This window comes from Elephas maximus, chromosome 3, assembly GCF_024166365.1.
Source record: "Elephas maximus indicus isolate mEleMax1 chromosome 3, mEleMax1 primary haplotype, whole genome shotgun sequence".
Taxonomy (NCBI): domain Eukaryota; kingdom Metazoa; phylum Chordata; class Mammalia; order Proboscidea; family Elephantidae; genus Elephas; species Elephas maximus.
In genome coordinates, this window is record NC_064821.1 from 136787432 (window position 1) to 136800541 (window position 13110).

Below are 13110 nucleotides of genomic sequence, written 5' to 3' on the forward strand. Positions count from 1 at the left end.
GGAGGTTCAAGTCCACCCAGAACCCTTTGCTGTCAAGTTGATTCCGACTTATAGTGACCCTATAGGACAGAGTAGAACTGCCCCATGGGGTTTCCAAGGCTGTGATCTTCACAGAAACAGACTGCTTTATCTTTCTCCAAAAGAAAGGCTGGTGGGTTCAAACCACTGACCTTTCAGTTAGCAGCCGAGTGCTTAAACTCCTGAGTCCACCCAGAGGCACTTGGAAAGAAAGCTGTGGCAACTTAGTCTGTAAATTGAGCTATCGAAAACCCCACAGAGCATAGTTTTACACTGACAGATAGGGCTGCTATGAGTCGGAACCGACTGGAAGACCACTGGTTAAATGGCTATTATTATCAAACGTAAGCTCCTCCCCTAGTTTTTTTGCCAAACTCCTCTTACAGAATTCAAAACCCATTTGCTTTTCTCCCCTCGTTTGGCATTAGAAGAAACTTTTCCTGAGTTATTACTGTTTTCCTTCATTTTATGTGCCACACTGTCCTCTCTTCTCTATGGCAGGAAAGAAAAGAGGGTAACTGACTTGTTTCCTTTTCCCATGACTCTTGAAGAGGGACTCATGACTGGTGATAAATGGGGTAACAAAGGGGCATGTCAGCTTCCTCATTTGTGCAATGGGGATCTTATACAGGCCCCTTCCTTTCAAGAAAGATTCTTTCTGAGAAACCAAATATTATTGTATCAGCTCATTGGAACGGACCTGCACATGGCAGCAAGTCCTTCTCTTTGCTTTCGCTTTAAGTCAGTACAGTTTGTAAAGATTTCTCAATATAAATCAGTCCTTTGACTATAAACCAAACCAGATACTCCTTTGCCTCTAAATGTCCCTGCTGCCAAAAACATAAAGAAAAGTCCTGTTCAAATTTCTGGTTTTGTCCCGCAGAGATTGTGCTTATTTTAAGATCTTAAAATACTAACACTTCCAACGTTTTGTATTTGAATAATTCTATGTTTTTACTTATTGACATTGTGGGGTTGACAGGGCACTTCACTGTGTAGATGAGGAAACCAGGATACAGACAGGGGAAGCTCTGCTCATCTGCCTGTCCTGCTCCCAATCCTGCTCCTGCCCTGCCCATGTGCAGTGCAGGGACCTCTGAACATCTCACCATCCCCTGGTCTTGGTCCCCTTGATATTCCATGAACAGAGAAAATGGGCTTAGATTCCTGCTGTGATACTGTCTGAGAGGAAGCAAACCCTTCTTCCAGCTTCTGACGGCAAACACCACTGCAGCGTTAACAGCTGTCTGCTGCAGAGAAGGACGAAGGAGAAGGGACCTGCTGTATGCTTCCGACACTGTGATCCTCGGCCCGCAGCAGAAAACCGAGCTCTTTTATTAATACTGTGAATGTAACTAAAACAGCCATCCATCCTCTAGTGTGAATGACTCAGTTTATTAATGCTCAGCTGAAGATGGCTCCTTTGCTTGCCAGCAGCTTTAAACAGTATTTCATTAAAACTGGCTTAATTATTTTTAAAAGACGGCCCAATTAGAAGCTATGCTCTCCTTCTATGTATGTGTTTATACACAGAACTATACACATATCATATATCATATATATTTTTATGTGTATGTATTTGTAGGGGCGTGTGTCTACGTATGTGTATGCTTAGCAATATAATTCCATGGGATAAATTGTTGGAAAAACTACCCAGGACCTGGTCCCCTTTCTGTGGCTAGAGACAGAGGGGATGGCACTGGTGGTCTCTCAGTGACTCTGCTGCACAGAGACCTGCCCCGGTGGCAGGAGCCAGCAGCCTGAGAGATGCTGTTCCAACCTCTGTTCTCCTCTAGGGATGTGCCTCTCTCTTCCCAATAGTACTGAGATGCTTGAACTGGGGAGTGTTGAGGGAAGCTTCCTTGGCAGAGTTCAGGAGAGACATGGACTTTGGGCTTTCTGCTTTAGTTTCTGAAGCTGGCTGTCTAGCTTTCCTAATGAGCAAATATGTTTTCTTTCAAGAAAGAAACAAACAAAACAAAAACAACAATTCATCTGGATTTTATTCGTTTGTTTTAAATACAAACAAACAAGAGGAGGGGGGAACATGGTTATTTCTGCACCAACTATTTCAAATGCAAGTAACTCCATTGCTCGGGGTGGTTAGTGCTTGTCGGCACAGGACCCACAGGGCTAGTTCCAACCAATATTCGGTAGGGCTTTTTTTCTTTCCAAAATTCCCAGTGTTCCTTTAAGGCCCATTTAGCTGCGGGTTTTGTTTATTCTCCCGGCAATCAGCATTTAAAAGAAGACAAACAAGCATTTTTCCTGGTCTTGGAATCCCTGCTGGCCAGCCTTCACGTGCACACCTGAAGCCAACGTGTCCAACTGAATTTCTCTGTAACCCATATCCCCTTCAGAGACCTGCCCCCTCTGTATACCAAGCTGGAAATCGAGAACTTAAACAGGGCAAATGTAATTTTAAGAATTGCTAATGATGCTAGAAATCTGCAATGCAATTAGCATCATTGGATTTGGCGTTCCTCCGAAGGCACAAAACTCCTTGTCATAACCGCAGTGGCAGCAGCCGCAAGCGCCTCCGCGCGTGCCTTGGCGGCACCGGCTATGCTGGCAGCCACTTCACACCAAGACATGAGCATTTGGTTAGGCTTCCTCTCTTTCTCTCTCATGGATATTGACTTCTTTGTCTTTTTTCTGGGCTGCAGAGAGATGCGTATTTTTTTTTCACCGATCATATCCTTTTGCTCCAGTGCTGTCACCCCGCTTTCTCGGCCGGGTGGGGTCTTTATTTTGGTCCCTGGGATTTCAGTGCCCCAGTTCAACCGATGCCCCCTGCAATGTCCCTTCTGGAACTCCAGTAACTCGACTGCTATTAATTGGCACCTCAGCAATTGTGGGAGCCCACCACCATTATCCACCACAGGGTCTATTTGTTTTTGTTTTTCTTCTCTCATTTTCTTTTCTTCTCCACACTCCATGATTCAGAGGTAGTACGAAGAGTTTAAATTAGGGACAGAAAGAGAGCCAGAGGGAGAGAGGGAGTGAAAGATGGGGGGGGGGGGCAGAAAATGGATGATTGAATTAAACATAAGCTTTACTTTTAAATAGGAAAATTATTTTTGCTCTCTGGAAAAATAGCATGGGCCAGGCAGGAAACCATACTAGCTGGCTAAGAGACTGCAAAATTCAGAAGATGATCTTGGTGGGTCTGTTCAGTTTAGCAAAGGTCTCTACTCCAGGGAAGCCTTTTTCAAACACCGAGGCCCAAATCAGAAGCTTGTAGAGGGGAGCTGTTCTTCCAAGATTCCAGGTGTGTCTGTGAGACAACACGCTATGGGGCAAATTGATTTCACCCTTGGGAAACTGGAGATTTTTCAAAGTTATGTCTGCAGAGCCGCCTAATACAATCCCCCATTAGTGCATTAAAGTCTGCCCTTATTAATTCAAACATAAAGGCAACAAAATAAGCTGTTAAATTTAAAATATAATACATATATAATGAGGAGAATGCGTGAAAGCCTTATTCAAATGAAAATCCAGGAGTGTTTGAACTACTGAGGTATCTTTTGTATTGAATTATGAGCATATGTAATAGATTTAATTATTAATTTTCCCATTGTTCTATGCACACAGACAGGGTTCAAGGCACAGTCATTCTCTGGCTTTCATAGATCTAATTTGTATAATTATTGCCTGAATAAAGAATTGCTCCAATTCCTAGCTCCCTTTTTCTCCCCATTCTAAATGCTATTTCAATGCTGCATTCCAAAAGGGGAGCACCTGCCACTTCTTCAAAGTCAGCTGATCATCTGGGATGACGGACGGCGCTGCTGCCGGTGACGTCCCCTTTCAAGTCTCTTTGTCTAAGTGAATTATCGTGCATCCTTTTAATTTTATTGAACAAATTACATTTGTCAAGGTCTATCTTTGTAAATAAATGATAACTAGAGACACATGGATGCGGATTTCTGCTGTTCAAGGGCTCTTGTTCCATTTCTGGAAGCCAGATGAACATGGAACAAAGGAGAAACTTTCCTCTAAAAGCAATTATCTTTCTGCATTCCCATCAGTATAATTATATTGCAGGGAATTTTAAGAAGCTGTAGAAGTAGAATTGAATGCTTAAAACTGTGTTTGCTGAATTGCTATGCAAAAGTTGAGCAGGCTGTATTGCATCACACTAAATAACCTAACTCTCTCCTGGCCACATTTCTGTAAGTTCAGAACATGCCCGAAGGCTGGAGACAGTGTGGGGAAGGGGTAGGGATGAGACAGACCACATTTAGGGGTTCACGCACGTGTTTCTTAAAAAGAATGTCTAATGACATTTCTGAAACCTGGGGCTGCAAGAAGGTGACTGGGAATGCGTACAATAGAACTCCCTTTTTCCAACCTGTTTGGGAAGCCTCAGATTGCTCTCTGCCTGGAACAGAAGCCCACTAATTTATTAACTGATTCGTTAATAGCGGTGGAATAAGGTGGGGACTGTTCATGAAATGACGGTAGCAGCAATTGCGTTGCCCCAAGAGGCAAGTGAGCAGCTGGTTTAGAGAGATATTGAATGTGGTTTATGTGGCTACTGTGTCAATACTCCATATCAACAAGGGTCATTTCTTTATCGTTGGCTTCCCCAGGTAACTAGACTTAGTGAAATAAACTGTATTGTCCCACCACTGATGGCTCATCAATGTCTCATCTCTCCCCTCTCTCAATTTTCAATAAACCACCTGATGGACATTCAAGTGGAAGAAATCTCCAGTGAGAAGTGAGGCCCGTGGGTTAGTTTAGGACTGGCTGGTGGTAGGTTTTTGAATTACTAGGCAATTGATGGGGTAACACTGCTTTCTGGAGATCCAGGAAAAGAGAAAACCAGAAGCAAGAATGTCTTTGTGTCTTCAAAGAGAGACGGGTGAAAGGGTGAAGCAAAAACCAGGAACTAACATACCCACGTTCACCAGAGGCTGTAATAGAAAGAGCATGGGCCAGGGGTTGGGAATGGGGGCTGGGGGGTGGAGGGAGGAGTAGCTGCTTGGCCTCCTGCACCTTAGTGTCCACAACTGCAAAACAAGGGCTTTGGGCTAGATTATCGAACAGTTTATGTTTGGATTCTGTGTCCATTATACAGATTATACAGGCCACCGATCTCCACAGGGAGGCGGTAAAGGGAAGATCTATGTACTGTGATTGAGTGGCTAGAGCTTTTTGAATGTGTCAAAGGGAAGAATAGTTTATTCTCTTTAAGAAAATGAGCCCAGTGTTTTCTATCTCCAATTTCTGGGGCCAAAGTTTAACGATAAACAAGAGCTGAAACTCAAGGGATTGTTGATGGTAGTGTGGTCAGAAAGTGGTAGGTGTACAAAATACGTTTAAAATGATGTCTTGTGTATCTTCATTACTGAAAAGACTTGTCTATCACAATAAATGGCTAACATGACTGACTTGTTTGATTCTGACCATCTCTTTAAGCAGGCAGTGAAGGTAATGGGCAGAGAGAGCCAGCATGGTCAATTCCCCCCAAAGTGCCAGACATTGCACCAGCTACTAGGAATAGAAGGTTACATAGGACATTGTGCCTGTCATCTGAGACCATGTTTCATGGAGTTGGGTGGTCAGGCCAGGTTGGTAAATCAATGAGTATAGGACAGAGTGGTAAGAGCCATGTCAGAGGTCTCCTGGGGGTGAGGGGTCACCGTGGGTGCCCAGTGGAGGCACACACAACTCAGCCTAGGGCCGGGAGGTGGTCAGGAAAGGCTCTGGAAGGAAGTGAGGCTTGAGCCGAGATAGATTTTAAAAGTGGGGGCTGGGCGTGGCAACATGGTTTTCCAGACAGAGAAGTACAGGCCTGTGAGCTAAAGCAGCACAGCAGGTCAGGAAGCTGCTTATGTTTCAAGATGGCCAAGGAAGAGGGTGAGTATGGGCAAGGGGGTGAGGCCAAGAAAATTGACAGATGCCAGATGGGGAAGGGTCATGGGGCCTAGCCAGAAAGTTTGAAGTTTATGCTCCAAGTTATGGGAAAGCATTGAAGGAGTTTCACGGGCGAGTGACAGATCAGGGTTAAGCTTTAGAAAGGTCATATTGGCAGGCAGGACTGGCTACTGGTGCCCAGTGCAAAATGGAAATGTGGAGCCCCTTGTTCAAAGACTAGGAAAAAAGTGGTGCTAAAGGTACCAAAATATAGAGCTTTTCCCTTTATTCTCCAAACTCTCCTGTCATTAAAAAAAAAAAAAGGAAAGTTTACTATTTAATGTCACACTCCCACCAGCACAGGGATAGTCATGGGGCAAATGTGGAGCCTCACAGGAGCCTGGGGGACCCACCCTGCGATGTGGTATGTGTGTGGCCCGTGGGCTGCTGAGTTCCCCTCCCAATATCCACTGGACTGGTGAGCCATGCCGAAGCTAAGGGCAAGAAAGTCAAGCTAGGCCTCTCCTCTTCATGCATGGGCCCCAACCCATGGCAGGCAGATGATCTCTAAGGATATTGCAACCTGCATGCCAGGACGCACTAGGTACCTTGATCTGGGTGAGTGACAGGCTCTTCCGCGTCAAGTTGTCTGTCAAATATGCTGTAGTACTGTCAGCCTGGGGTGGGGATGGCCACCTCCATGCCCTACCCCTAGACACTGTGAGACATGTGTGCCCAACCCTGACTCTCCTCACGCCTGCCTCTGTGCCCTTGCTGAGAATGGAGGGTGGCAGTTGTCACTGGGAAGGGGCAGGGCCCAGAGTGTCAGGGGTAGGGGAGTAGGTGACCGAGAACCTGTTCTGGGAGGCGTCAGGAGGTGGGACTACATGTGAGCCAAGGCCCTGAGCCCCAAGTGCATGCTCCATTGTCCCATCAGACTTCACTTCCAAAACATGAAATTATTAAGAATTTCAAGGTGGCAGCTATAGAGCATTAAACCTCATGCAGGGCCTTTCTGGGCTTAGGGTCCTGTGAGATTGCACTGGTCACTTGCTCATGAAGCTTGCCCCATTGGCAGCACTGAGACTAGAGAGGAGCCAGCCTTACGGCCAGGAGCCCGTTAGGAAGGGACTGGAGCTATTTGGGTGATGCGTCTTGAAAACCATAATTAAGGCAGTTGTGATGGGAACGGAGAGAGAGCAAAGACGTGGGAGATATTAGGAGGTAGAATGTCTAGAATTAAGAGGAGAAAGTGAGAGGTGGGGGTGAATGAAGCAGTGAGTGGACTATAAGCTAACTCCGGGGCTTCTAGTGCGGGCAACCGGTACTTTATAAAATACTTTCACATAAGTTATACCACTTACTTCTCAAAATAACTTTTGGAATATATATTATTGTTACTTCCATTTTGTGGTGGAGAAAGAGCTCAGAGAAGTGAGGTAATTCACCCAAGGTCATCCAGAAGACAGCAGACCTGGGACTCAACCCAAACCATTTGATTTCAATTGCACGTTCTGTCCACCATGACATTTGGCTCCTCTAGTGCTCTGGATGGCTCTGGCCTGGTCCGTTCATTTATTCGTTGCTTCATTCAACAAATACGTATTGAGTGACTCCAATGTGCCAGTGCTCATCTAGGTGCTGAAGAAACATTGGTAAACAAGCCAGACCAGCCTTTATTCTCAGAGAATGTGTATTCTAGTGGGGCCCGTGTGCCAAATTTAATCAGAGGTTCCTGTAGGCCTTTAAGGGCCAGTGGAAGCTATTATTTATTTTTTCTCCTCTGTTTCTTGACCCAGTTTCTAATGAATTAGAGTTTGATTAGCTGCAACAGAGCAATCATGACTACGGGGAGAGGAATAAAGTGTTCATTTACCCACCCCTATCTGAAAGCTGTGTATAATTAGAAAAATCAAACCCTAGTGCTCATCATCTCCACCTGGGCTGGCAAAGGTCTGTCCAAGAAGCTTGTTCTGTAGATAAATAATTACAGTGGCATCACTAGGGGGAGGTGGGGGTTGTGGACCACACCAGGTGACACTGTTACAGGGGGTGACACCAAAATGACTATAAAATTTCATGTGCGGTGTTTCAGCGGAAATTTATTATTTTTTATAAAAATACTCCCATAGTTAGTTATAACAACAAAAACATTTTTTTGTAGGGTCAGTTTACATGTGTCAATATACCTACAAGGCTATTTTATGCTATTGTACTTTTTGAACCTTCTAACGTGATCTGCTCAGAGCGGTCCTTATTACCCTATTACAATGATGCTTTGAATCATGTGGTTTTTGTCTGCAGGTAAGCATGTGCTGTTGTTTTGGTTGCTGGTGGTGTTTTTATAGGCACTGATTTTGCCAAATTTTCTGGTGTTTTAGCTACAATGTTGTGGTAATTAGTGTTCATGAACCGATATCAATAACTTTTCTGAGAATGAAGTAGTAATTAAAGGGAAAGAAGTGATAGGCGGGAATTACGATTTATGAGTAGCATCAGTATAAAAACATAACTAGGGATTCTGTATGGCCTGGCACGGGAGGAGGTTTATGGGGCAGGTGTGACACTATGAGCTACTGCACTGAACCCTAGTGATGACACGGAATAATTATTTTGTTTTGTTCTTTCATTAAAAAAAAAGATATTATCTATTTCAAAGAACATTGTAAATCTTAGACTAGGAGACTGGATACTTCTGATGAAGGATACATTTCAAAGTATTAAATTGTTGCTGAGCCAACAACAATGGTTTTGAATATTGTTCCGATGACTCAACTGTATGGATCAGGAAGACACTTAATCGGTTGATGACTCAGCCCCTCCCAATGTCTTGCACCATACAAGACCATCAGGAATGCAAATGTTGAATGGTGTTAGAATGAACCAATCAGTTTTCTCCCTTAGTGCACAGCCTCTGACTGGCTGCCAGATGACTTGGCGTGCTAGAACATGACCATTTAGGACATGATACAATTAAAGAAAGTTTGGAGAGGGAAATCCTTTTAAAGGCAAAGTTTCACTTGATAGGAAACAATATTAAAATAAGACTAATCAAAATCACTGAGTCCCTGAGAACTGAAATCATTGTTCTTGCAGGAGAACTTTCTGAGGCTGATGATATCTCCACGGTCTGCCATGTATCAGGAAGGTTGGGGAACAAATCATGAAAACCTGTGATACCAACAGATGCACACCAGTTTACACACCAAAATGTCTATATATGGTACTCAGCTTCTGTCTGATAGCCCAGAGGGATTGGCAGAATGGGAAGCTACAGGGATTGGTCTAGAAGATCTGGTCTGTAGTAGGCCTGGGGAGAGTGTTGAATCAAGCACCTGATTCAAACCTTAAGAGATCCGAAGGCCATCCCAGAAGACCAGACCTCCCTGGGCACATCATCATCATTCTGGGCCCCATGTGGCTGCCCACATGTACAGGAGGCCCCATTCTTGTGTGTGGCATGACTCTCCTGATGGCGTTCCCTTCCTGCCCTGTAGCATTGCTCTGTTCTCACACAGTCCTTCTCCATAGTAACAGAAGCTTCGTCTGAGTTAACACCTCAACCCATTAAACTTAAGTGCTTTTCAAAACATTTTATTATTGGCTGAGTGTTTGTGAAGCAGCTTACCTTGGACTCCAACTGCTTCAAGAGGTTTGTGTGTGTTTTGTATTCCAGAAGAGCTGTGTCCCAAACCCAGCACATTCCAGCACACAGATTTCCACCCATCCCTTACCTCTCTTTCCAAAGAGCATGGTACCATGCACGGGAGGGCAGGAGTGACTTTGATTTCAGCCTTTATAACACTGCTTGGCTAATTTAAAGAGGGACATTATCCCCTTTAAAAAAAAAAAAAGAATGAAAATTAACATTATATGTTACATGGAAGGGGTCTACCCACGGGGGTCAGGTGACTAGTGGAGTGAATGAATCTTGCTCTATCAAGGGAGAAACCCAATGGACCACATTCTGGGTTCTTTTCCAGACCCTGCCTGGTATCATGTTCTCTAACTTTTGTTGGCAGACAACACGCCAGCCTGTGTCTGTGTTCATGTTGCAATTGTGATGCAATGGTTTGGCTATCCCATTGACATAATATTATTAACCTCTTGTTAAAAGTGCATAAATAGGCACAGCAATGTTTTACAGTAGTATTATGCAAGAGCCATGAATCTTGAGCAAATTTGACCCATCTATGACATATCTTCCCAGACCCATTCTAATTTGTGTGTGTGGGGGTGGGCAGGGAAAGGTTGGGTATTAAACATCAAAAGGTCATAATATGCAATAGGTGCGATAGAAAAGGTACTGATAGAGAACCATGACAGGTTCTACTGTGAATTTGTTTCTGCACACAACATGGCATTCACAATTTAAAAACCAATGCATTTAATAAACTGGATAGGTAGATTGAGCACAAACTAGAATAAAGAACTCCATGATAACAAACCGCAGTGCATATTCACGACGGATGAGATAAATCCCATTCATGAGGAGATTTTGATTTCAGCCCTTATAAAAGAAATGTAAGATCGTGGCAGCATCTAATCTTGAGGTAGGTAGATAGCGGTGAGATGGCACATCATGAATAATTTTAAAAATCAATCTGTGGCTAAATGTGGTGAGCTTCAAATCACCTTACTACTTTGGGCTGTGGAAGTGAAAAGTCATTGTGGCGAAATAGAATAAAAAACAGGAGATGCAAAGCTCTCCTCATTCCTTGCTTCAATCTCATTCCTGCTCTTTAATTACTGTACACCTTAAGATTTCTTTTCCTGAAGTTTCCTAAAGCTGCAGAATGCTCCAGATCTTCCTAGAGCTGGGTCCTGCCACCCCCCTCACCCAACTGGTGAAGCCATTCCCTGCTTCCTGCGGGAGGCTGGTGGGAAACCTGAGAGGGGCCTGGTGTGCCACCTCCCTGGACATCCTTGGTGACCTGCAGTCCAGCAATGGCAAGGCCTGGGTCAGGGGCAACTGTTGTCTTGGCAGCTGGGTTCTCAGAAATCCCCACAGCTTTGGAGACACAGCAGCAAAGAAGAGAATGGCCTGCCTAGGTTGCTGGAGGTCCTGGAACTGGAGTGTGATGAGGAAATCCATGTCAGCAGGGGTCAGAAAGGAGGGAAGACTGGTCCACAGTCACCGTAGGATGTGAGGAGCGGTGCTGGGTCACACGTGTGTTTTCACCTAATCGGAGTGCAGTGTTTGTGGTGGGAGCTGGTGGCAAGGCAGCGTTTGTATTTTGCAAATCACTCATCTGAAAACGCTCTTTCCATAGCCCCCTACCCTCAACTGAGGCCTTGATTATGTGAACCTAAAATAATTCCCACTGTATCCTAATGACAGTTAAATTGTCACAGCACAGCGTCACGTTTATTTTGAGCACAGACTTTCAGCCATCTCATGGAACCTCCATCTGTGGCAATTTTTTTTTTTTTAATTGTGTTTTAGATGAGGGTTTACTTAGCAAATTAGTTTCTCATTAAACAATCAATACACATATTGTTTTGTGACATTGGCGGCCACTGCCATGACATGTCAACATTCTCCCCTTCTCGGCCTTGGGTTCCCCATTACCAGCTTTCCTGTCCCCTCCTGCCTTCTTGTCCATGCCCCTAGGCTGGTGTGCCCATTTCATCTTTTGTTTCATGAGCCTGTCTAATCTTTGGCGGAGTGGTGAACCTCAGCAGTGACTTCAATACTGAGTTAAAAGGGAGTGCGGAGGCCATACTCTCGAGGTTTCTCCTATTCAGTAAGTGTTTTTGTGTGTGTGTGAGTTAGAATTTTGTTCTACATTTTTTTCCAGCTCTGTCCAGGACCCTCTACTGTGACCCCTGTCAGAGCAGTCTGTGGTGGCAACTGGGACCGTCTAGTTGTGTTGGACTCAGTCTGGTTCAGGCTGTGGTAGCTGTGGTCCATTAGTCCTTTGGACTAATCTTTGCCTTGTGTCTTTGGTTTTCTTCATTCCCTCTTGATCCAGATGGGGTGAGACCAGTGGAGTATCTTAGATGGCTGCTTACAAGCTTTTAAGATCCCAGATGCTACTCATCAAAGTAGGATGTAGAACATTTTCTTTATGAACTATGTTATGCCAATTGAGCTAGATGTTCCCTGAGACCATGGTACCTACGGCTCTCAGCCCAGTAATCTGTTCCCTCAGGGAGTTTGGATGTGTCTGTGGAGCTTCCATGACCTTGCCTTGGTCAAGCTGTCCTGGCTTCCACAGTATTACATACTGTCTTACCCTTCACCAAAGTTACCACTTATCTGTTGTCTACTTAATGTTTTTCCTTCCCCTCCCCTCCCTTGTAACCATCAAAAATTGTTTCTTTTTGCCTGTAAACCTTTTCATGAGTTTTTATAATAGTGGTATCATACAATATTTGTCCTTTTGTGATTGAGTTATTTCACTCAGCATAATGCCCTCCAGATTCATCCAGGTTGTGAGATGTTTCGAAGATTCATCATGTTCTTTACTGTTGTGTAGTATTCCATTGTGTGTATGTACCATAGTTTGTTCATCCATTCATCTGTTGATGGGCACTTAGACTGTCTCCATCTTTTTGGTCTGGTGAATAATGCTGTAATGAACATGAGTGTGCATATGTCTATTTGTGTGATGGCTCTTATTTCTCTAGCCTATATTCCTAGGCGTGGGATTGCTGGATCATATGGTATTTCTATTTCTAGCTTTTTAAGGAAGTGCCATATCATCTTCCAAAATGATTTTACCATTTTGCATTCCCACCGGCAGCGCGTAAGAGTGCCAATCTCTCCAGAGCCTCTCCAACATTTGTTATTTTCCTGTTCTTGCCAATAATGTTGGGGTGAGATGGTATCTCATTTTGGCTCTGATATTTATTTCCCCAATGGCTAGTGATCTGTCATGGATTGAATTGTGTCCCCCCAAAATATGCGTCAACTTGATTAGGCCATGATTCCCAATATTATGTGGTTGTCCTTCATTTTGTGATTGATATAATTTTCCTATATGCTGTAAATCCTAATCTCTGCCTGTAGTTAAAAAGGCAAGATTAGATTGTGTTAAAAAGGATTAGGGTGGGATGTAGCACCATTGCTCAGGTCTCATCCCTGATCCAATGTAAAGGGAGTTTCCCTGGGGCGTGGCCTACGCCATCTTTTTATTTTACAAGATATAAAAGGAAAGGGAAGCGAGCAGAGAGTTGAGAACCACATACCACCAAGAAAGCAGAGCCAGGAGCAGAGTGCAC